The 9,677-nt window shown below is 38.0% G+C and overlaps 1 protein-coding gene across 6 annotated transcripts in view; it reads left to right on the top strand.

Annotated features, from left to right (window-relative positions):
* The window catches only part of FUT8 (fucosyltransferase 8), a 95,200-nt gene that overhangs the window by 1,808 nt on the left and 83,715 nt on the right, over positions 1-9,677 (top strand). The gene's annotated exons all lie outside the window — the stretch shown is intronic.

Genomic DNA, 9,677 nt, shown 5'->3' with positions numbered 1-9,677 from the left:
ACAGTATTTTTCAAAGCTGGAAGTATAATTAATTACTGATATTTTCTGAACAAAAAGTTCAAGAATGAGAGAAAGGAAGGAATCAACCTGGCGTGTTGAATCAGGCAAATTCACTCCTTCAGTGATGTAGCTGCCAGGACATTTGACAGTTGGGAAATACAGAAGGTCAGTTGGAAGTTGTATCTTTCTTTCCCTTTTAGTCCATTGTCTTAATTTGTTTAAAATTTTGGCAGTTTCATTAGCTAATATATAAATAATACGAGAAAAAACATGTTAGTTACACTTGCTGGAGTAGAAATGGAGCTACTTCACCTTAAGTGAATCAGTAAAGGTTGTACTAAACCATATACCGGCTTCCCTTTGTTTTGGCATCTGTGGTTTACAATCACTCTATTGAGACTTCAAATAGAGACTGGATTGTATAATTGAATGCTTATGTATTACAAATATTGCACACCATTCAGAGAGTAAAAATTTTATTTTTGGTCCATTTCTGTCTTTGTGTGACTGTATGGAATAGGTGCTTTATCTGTCAGATCTTTTCTAAACCAAATTATTTTCCCAGGCTTGGATGTATGCAGTTAAAAATAATAAATGATAATTTTATTTATAGTTTATCAGATCAGTCTGTTCATTGACATTTCAATGGATAAAGAAGAAGAAGGTTTAGATTTGAGTATTTGTATCTTGTTGCAGAGTCAGAATTAAAGTAAAAAGTCAATACTATAATCTTAAACTGGTCTGGAGGGGGAGCTAGTGTCAAAGCAAAAGTGACTTAATTAAAGCTTGTTGTCTGGTCATAGAATATGCTTCTAATACAATAAGGAAAACAAATATAGATGATGCACACTATATATGATTGCATAAATATGCATCTCTTGTATGATGAAAATAATCTGCAAGTGAAGTGATGTGTGATTTTTTTTGGGAAATAAGAGTGTGTGTTTTGCTATTGTGCAACAAATACTGTATCCAACGAACTTTGAAGTTGCAAGATCAAGCTCTTACATATCATGAAATGGCAGAATCAGAAATTCTTGTAAGACATGTAATGTGGCCTATAAATGTAGGGTTAAATTTTACATTTTCCCCTACAATGTTGCTTTTAGTATATAGCATAGACCGGCATAGATGGTGTTCAGTGTGCCGTACTGAATCCTTTTTCTTGGTATCAAATAATGTGTGGCCTCAATATTTGTTTATGTGCCGTTCATACTGTACTTTCTTAATTTCCTCTTTTGCTGTTTCATTACCTTCAGTCTCTAGTGCCTGCATGTTTCACTAGTAGTATTTGCACATAAGTCTCCTGAGATATATTATGTATTCCTTTGTGTTGAATATCCAATTTAGGACCTTTATTATATGATTTTTCAAAATAATCTATCAGTGTTTTAATGATTTATATGTTCTAAGATGTTTTCCCGTAAAGGTCTAATTTACTAACAATAATCTGGCTTCTTTTTGTTGTTTTTAATAAACCCCTCAACAGGGATCCATGAATGTATCTGGAAAAGACCTCATTGCTTGATTTGTAGTATGGTGTGTGTTGATTTGTACTGCAGGTATAAATACTTAGATCTGTTGCAGTGTTAACCCCAAGGTAGTAAGTCCATAATTTTGATGAAGAGTGGATTGTTCATTAAAATTTTGTAGGGGTTGTTGGTATATTTTCTTTTCTTTTAAAGATGATTTGTCTGCAAGAAAGATGAAGAAAATAAAAATTTCCAGGAAAGTATTAATTCCCTCAATTTTCCTACAATACCTTTCTTATTAACAACACACTTGCCAGCATTTGCAGTGCATATGGCAAGGTCCTTATATAATATAATGTTGTTATTGATTTTTTTTTCTAACACGTTGTTCAGTAACACGTCAAGAGTACCTTGAGCACAAGGGTACAGAGAACAAGATCAAATAACCTTTAATTTTTGTGATGTGACTATATATATTTTTTGAACCAATGGTTAGGTTTTTGATAGCCAGCTGTTTAAAACTCCATGCAATTTTTTACACATAACCAAATTGTTCAACATTCTAGATTAAAAAAAAGTCAGCAAACCTGATGGATAGGAGGAAACGCTCTGTCCTGTGAGATTGCACATACGAGTAATACACATATAGCATATAAGTCTTTAAAAGTGCTGAAATTTTTCAGGTTTGCTATGAGACTTGTTCCACTTGAACTAGCTGGGAATGTGATACTAGTAATTTGTTATTCAGCTGTACTCTAAATGATGTTGTCTGTGTATGGTTTTCTGAGATTTTGAAGAGTTTGAAAGTAGAGGTGAAACTCTGGAATCTTGGGCTCTATTCCAGGCTCTGGGAGTGAACATATTCTGTTGGATGCTGATTTTTCTGCTTATTCCTTGTGTGATATCCCTGTCCTAATCTTCTTTGCCCTATCCTAAAATTTTTAGCACAATTCTGTTTTCCCCAAGTAAACAGTTTGTTTCTTGCTAAAGGGCTTCCTATCTGACATCCAGTACTGCTGTGCATAGAGGTTCTAACTAATAAATTGTTTATCCCAGTTTCTTTCACTGTTTTAACCCTTTCCCAGTCCTGTCTGCTGGTCTCAGGTTTCTGCCCACTACCCTCAGTTTCACATCCAGTTCTCTATCATAAAAAGGATCTCTCCTCTCTGTATTGTGCATTTCCATTGGCTCCTGTAGTTCTGTCTTCTATAGTTTTCCCTCTTCAATTTTGTGTTTCATTCTTACTGGCTTCCCTCATCTGAATTTGTATTTTCCTTTCCTGCCTGTCTTCCTAGCTGTCTCAGACTTGGTCTGTATCCCAAACTCAAGACTGTGTTCATTGTGTCAACTGTATCAGCTTTTTTCCCATGTTGCAGTTCTTTCTTTAGTCAAATTGTATTGGTTCCTTTCTTTTCCACCCTTTTGTTTACATGGATAGCTTATGTTTTCATACTTGTTGGATACAGCAGTGGTATCACTGAGAATAAATTTAGATGCCAGTGATCCATCCTGATAGTCAGAAAAGCAAGCAGGCCTATCAAGAGATGAGCTTGACTTTGTGGGGAACTCATCTGAGCTGCAGTGCAAAAATGGAATATACAAACAGGGGCAGCAGGGACAGGCTACAAAGGAGAAATTTAGAAAAATTGTCCTGGTATGTAGGGATGACATAAAGAGAAACAATGCTTACCTAGAGATGATGCTTAAGAGGGAGATCAAGGGCAGCAAGAAGAGTTTCTTCTAGTACTTGAGTAGTGAAAAGCCGGACAAGTAAAATATGAGCTTCTTTTGGAATGTGATGTGTCATAGTGACAGTGGATGCAGATAAGGCTGGGGTACCCTGATCCTTCTGTTCCTTAGTGACTTATCACCAGCAAGGTCTCCCAGCCTCTGTGCTTAGTAGCAAGGGTTTGAGGAGAGTAGCTGCCAGCAGTGGCTGAGGATTCAGCTGGGGATTACTGAGACACTCAAATCCTGCCAGTGCATGGAGCCAAAAGGACTGCCTGTGAATGTTGATAGAGCTGGCCAATGTCACAGAGAGGTCCTTCCCTAGCATCTTTGAAACATCTGGGATACCCTCAGATGTTTCAAGACCCTCCCAATGGCTGAACAAATGCATATGTGGCACCCTCCAAAAAAGGCAAAAATACAGCCCAAAGAGCTACAAACTGGGTAGTTTCCTTTTGTCCCTGGGAAAATAGGGGCATGAATTTTCTTGAACACATTTCTGGTCACAACAAGGAAGTGAATGGGACTAGTCAGCATGGATTTATCAAAGGTAAATCATGCATGACGAGGCAGATTGCCTTCTATGGTAAACTGACTGAATGTTTGGATGAGGTAAGAACAGTGGATTTAATTTTCCTGGGCTTTAGCAAGATTTTCAGCTCAATCTCCAGTGATGTTCTTGTATCCAGATTTGGACATTACAGATTGCTGGAGAACTAGAAGATATAAAAAAGATTGGTTGGATGGATGGATAGATTCAGAAAGAAGTGCTTAATGTGTCCTATAGGGAGGTTGGTAACAGGAGGGGTACTGCAGGGATTTATCTTGAATAGTGACAAAATGTGCTCTTGTGCTTGAAGATGACACCAAATTTGGGGAAAATAGTTGCTATGCTTGATGATGGGGCTGCCATTCAGGAGGACTTTGTCACTGTGAACACAAGGCCCATTTGGAGCTTTACTCAAGAACAGCTGCAAAGTCCTACACTGGTTAAAGAGGAGCACCTTGCAGTGATATGGGGGACTGACAGGCTGGAAAGCAGCTCTGCTGGAGAAACCTGGGGTCTTGGCAGACAGCACTCTGACCATGGATCAGCAGCAGCATGCCCCTGCCAAATCATAGAATGGTTCCCAGCTACCAATGTCAAGCACAGCACTGAGGGCTGCTGTGGAAAAGGAAAAAAAAGATGAACTCTATCTCAGTCACGCCCTATAAAAAGGGACATAAAAGATTGTCCAATTCCAAGCCCCCTGCCATGGGCAGGGACACCTTCCACTAGACCAGATTGCACAGAGCCCCATCCAGCCTGGCCTTGTCCACTTTCAGAGATGGAACATCCACAGCCTCGCTGGGCAACCTGGTCCAGAGTTCCACCACTTTGACAGTAAAGAATTTCTTCCTTAGTATCTTATCTAAATTTTCCTCTTTCAGCTGAAGGCCATTCTGCCTTGCCTTATCACTACGTGCCCTTGTCAGAAGTCCCTTTCCAGTTGTCATGTAGACCCCCTGTAGGTACTGGAAAATGCATTAAAATTTCACAGGAGCCTTCTTTTTCTCTCAGTTTCCCTCTCGCTCTCCACAACCCTGACTCTCTCAGCCTAAAGAAAGGAAGGGCAGCAACATCCTGGACTCTATGAGAAGGAACATAGCCAGCAGATGGAGGGAAGTGGTTGCTCTTTTACTGAGATGTGTGGGGAGAGGACATGAGGCAGCGTTTATAAATTGAAACACAGAAGGTTCAGGCTGGATATAAGGAAAAATTCTTTCCATGGGGGTATTGAAACTTGTAAGAGGTTGCCCTGAGAAGCTATGTAGCTTCGGTCTTAGAGGTTTTCAGGATCCAAATAGGAATGCTGATTCTTATCTCATATCTGACTTTGAGCAGGAGATTGGAGCAGGAGAGGGACATGTGGAAGTCCCTTCTAAGTTCTGTTATCCTGTGAGTCTGAAGCCGTGGATCTTTAGTTCCCAGAAGCTTTACAGGAGTGGAATAAGTACTGACAGAATATGTAGGTGGCTCAGGAGCAACATATCACAACAAAATCTATAACAGTAACATTACAGTGAGTTTGACAAAAGCATCACCTGTATGTCACAGTAAGCATTTTGCTCTTAGAAAGATGCATGTAGAGCTTAAAGCATATCAGTGATTAAACTTTTTGAAGAAAAATAACCTTTTGTAATGAGGCTGTAGTGTATTTTTATGTAGCTTTCCTTGGAAGGAGGAAAAATATGTTTTGCATACCACGTAAACATTGAAGCAGCTTTGACATGGACACCTGGCACAGAATGGGTCATCTTGAAAAGCCTTTGGCAGCTTAAACTAAAAAATGATTCTTCTACAAGGAAGTATCTGTCAGCCTTAAAAATTGGTGATCTCTCTTGGTCGTTTGTCATGATACGTATGTAAATTCATGTTATGTAGCTCATAATGCATCATTTCAAGGTGATGATTTTCCGACAACCTGTTAAATCTGTTGCAATTAATTCTGATTTCTCCCCCAAATATTATATACTAAATCCCTCACACAATTATTGTTTCTTCCTGCTCCTTTCTCCCTCCCCTGCCACATTTTCAGGGTGGGGAATAAAGGAAGATATGTAGTCCTAAGATGCAATGAGCCCAGTAACTGTTTTGGAAGACTTTGGGCTAAAAGTCTTCAAATCAGAAGACTTGCCTGTTGCAGAGAACTACTGTGAAATAACAGGCTGGGTGTATGTGTATAGTTAAAATTTATTTTTCATTTTTGTTATTTAAGTATGAGATGTTATATGAGGAATGATCTTTTTCTGAGGCTTTTTGCCTCTTCATTTATATTTGCTAACCTGTCCTCTTTAGATATCCTCCCTAAAACAAATGGTGATTTCTGTAGCAAAGCATAGTTTCCCTAAATCAATTATTGTATTTAGTTCCTTCAAATATTAGATATTTATAAGCATAATATGCATAATTTATTTTCAGAATATATAACATGGTAAAAATAAATACTTCATCTGTTGGTCATTCTAGAGCTTGATGAAGTTTGTGCTGCTACAATTTCTTTGTGGTAGTAATATTCTGAAAGTAAATGCTTTTTAGGAGTGTGCTTTCATTATGTGTTTGCTTCTTAATCTTATAGTATGATGAATAATTTTCTGTAATGTTAGAGAATTTTTTTTGTGAGGCAGTTAATAACAATAAATATCACCATGACATTATTAATTCTACATGCTACAGACTCTTTAGAAGCTTGTGAAACTTTGCTGTGAATATCTTATGGATATCAATTTTGACTTGCTGTGAATTAAACTCTTCAAAGCATTGCTCTTACAAAAGGTTTTGTAAAAGAGCAGTAGGAATTCTCTTCCAATAATCTACTAATGTTCATCTTTAGTTTATTATATTATTTGCATTGAACTTCACCATCGTTTAGTTGCACAGTGACACAGTAACTTTTCAAGGTACATCTGATTTGTATGGGTACCTATATATTTGTTAAGCTTTTTGGAATTTAGTTTTTGAAAGTGTTTTTTTGAATGTATGTGATAAATATTAATGTAAGTATTTATCCAATATGCTGTTTATTGAAGAGTTCATAAAACATTGTAAATATATGTTTTCGAATTATTAATGTATTCAGTTACAAAAATTTCTTCTTAAAACCCTTTGCCTCTAAGGAAAAATCCTGTTGACCAAGTTCAGCATATGAGCTTTTAGATTGCCTGGAACGTTTATCTTTAGCTCTATGCTTCTATTTATGATGATAAAATATGTAGTATACCTGATAGGCTATATTTAGCTGATATTTTTTCTCCTTTTTGTGTTTGCTAAACAACTTCCTTTGTTTGACAATCAGTGGTCATACAGTAACAGCAAAAACTGTTCCCTCTCAAGGATGCAGTCATCTAATGTGGCTGTAATGTGTGGATGGATACTCTGTCCCTCTACCTCCTTTTTGATTTTCTCCCACCCCTAATTGTATAAAACCATTCGTGGCAGGGCACCTATGTTTTTAGTGTCTTTCAGCTGCCTAGGCAAGCATTTGTGTCTTATTTAGGGCAAGATTTGAATATACAGGAGAAAAACTTAAAACTAAACATAAATGTTTTCCTTACTTTTGAGGGTTTCACTGAGACACCTTTGTGGTATTGTGCCATATCTCAGTATGCTTAGATAGTCTCTGCCCTTCCATTTTCTGTAGTCTGGGGTTTAGAATGACTTGTTCACAGTTTACAGTCTTCTCAATGCATGTCTTCACATTTCTGTTCAGTATCTAAATCTGTTTTCACAGTTATCTTGGGATTTGTTTTTTAACAGTACAGCATCTGACTTTTTGATCTGTCTATTGCTTGGGGTGTTTTTAAGTTATAGCAGCTAGGACAGCATGAATTACACCTTTTTCCTTACGTGGCCCGCGTGGAAGCATTCAGTGGCATTGAAAGATGTTCTCCTTGAGTTATTCTTCATTGCAGATGCCTACTCAGCAGTCTGGATTTTGGATTGAACTGCTAGGCATTCTCTTTGCAATGGTTTTTTGTCTTTTAATGTCAATGAGGTGCTGCTGGACTAGGTATCAATACTCTGAAGTTTGTTCTGCCAGGCGGTAAAGATGGATAGCAATTTTGGTAATATGGCAGCTTACATTACACCCTATGACAATATTTTCAAATTCTGCAGATATATGCTTTGTGTACTTCCTAGGGAGTGGGGGATGTCCCCTAGCAGGTTGTTTGTTTGTTTTTTTCTGATGTAACTTTTTTCAGTGGCAACAGGATTCTTGTAATGCATGTGAGAAAGCCCTTTTATCCTTTTTTCACTTAATTACAACAGATAGTGCTCTTACAGATGAGGAATTCAATATAAGTAGAGCAAAGAAATATTTGTCTCTCAAGAAGCCAGGCATACATATGAGATACAGAGAGATCAGCATAATTTAAAATGCTTGTTTGATTTTCCGGTACAACATACTGCTGCATCATGCATAGGTAATGTTAATAATTCTGCAGATTCTGTGTCTGCAGAAGAGCTGAGAGAACATGGTCTGTACTCAGTTGCTTGCTCTTGAGACCCTTCTGTGTGTGTGCACAAAGTCACTCGCAGTTTGTCCTTAGGCACGCTGAACACGTCTAGTTGCTTCAAGCTGTTGGAACAAGAATAGGAAATATCCCAAGGACTGAAATCTGACATAGGGTCATAAAACCATGTGTTGAGATGTAACAGGATATGCTGGCATCTCTTCACCAGAGATGTTTTTGATGCTAGACATTCTGAAGAATGAGTTTGAAATACTGTTTTACAGAGCACTGATTTTTTGCTTACTTCCAAATACACTTTGTCCCGAAGTCCTGCAGCAGGTAAGATCCTGCTGTCCTGGCTTTGAAGAGACGGTCACATTTTTGTGACCAACTGTATTTTTGGTTAAGACTTCCAAGACTGTGCCTTTTGTGGCACATGTTCTTATGTAGATTGTGAGTACAATTACTCTTCCAACTGTGTCAGTTGCAGTTTTTGTTGATGTGACGTGTACTTCTCCCTCACGCCATCTTTGTTTGGTGGGGATGCCTTTTGTAGTACTTTGACATCTGATTCCAGGTTTTCTCCTGCTTACCTAATATCCTGCATTCTCCAGTGGAGAGCCCTTTTCTTAGAGGAGAGATTTGGAAGACGAGCATAAAATTGACTGTGGTACAATATAGTACAGATTTTCAGGTGTTTTCAAGTTATGCCATGCTGATTAAGACATTGGGATGATACCCTGAATGTCATGGAGTCATAGAATGGTTTGTGTAAGAACAGACCTTAAAGATCATTCCGTTCCAACCCCCTTGCCATGGGCAGGGATACCTTTCACTAGACCACGTTTCTCAGAGCTCCAGCCTGGCCTTGAATGCTTCGAGGGATGGGATATCTGCAACTTCTTCAGGCAACCTGTTTCAGTGCCTCACACCCTCATAGGAAACAATTTCTTCCTATTATCCGATTCCTAGGTCTACTCTCAGTTTGAAGCCATCCCTCCTTGTCCTGCTCCCTCCTGGAGCATGTAGATGCTCTTCTCAAAAGTCTCTCTCTGTCTTTTTTGCAGACTCCTTTCAGGTACTGGAAGGCAGCAATTAGGTTACCCTGAAGCATTCTCTTTTTCAGGCTGAACAAGCCCAATTCTGTTAGTCTTTCCTCATAGGAGAGGTGTTTTGCTATAGGTATAGAAAATGAAATGATTAATCTTGGCCTTTTGATTTTATAGATTTATGTAACTAATTTTTTATGCTTTCAAAAATCTGAGTTAATTGGAGGTAATCGTTTAGTGTCCCATCAGAAATGTTAACCAGGGTATCAATTACATGGTTATATTTGGAAATAAGTGGGAAAAATAGTAATCAGAATTGTATCTTATTTTTTTCACAGTGCTATTTTTAAGGTGCATGTGGATTCTGAACAGCTTTCATGCTGAGTCAGGCCTTTTGACTTTCTTCATGTTCATATAGCTAGTATAAACACAG

Source organism: Taeniopygia guttata, chromosome 5, assembly GCF_048771995.1.
Source record: "Taeniopygia guttata chromosome 5, bTaeGut7.mat, whole genome shotgun sequence".
Lineage (NCBI taxonomy): Eukaryota > Metazoa > Chordata > Aves > Passeriformes > Estrildidae > Taeniopygia > Taeniopygia guttata.
The sequence above is the reverse complement of the archived record's forward strand: the minus strand, read 5'-3'. Positions and strand labels throughout refer to the sequence as shown.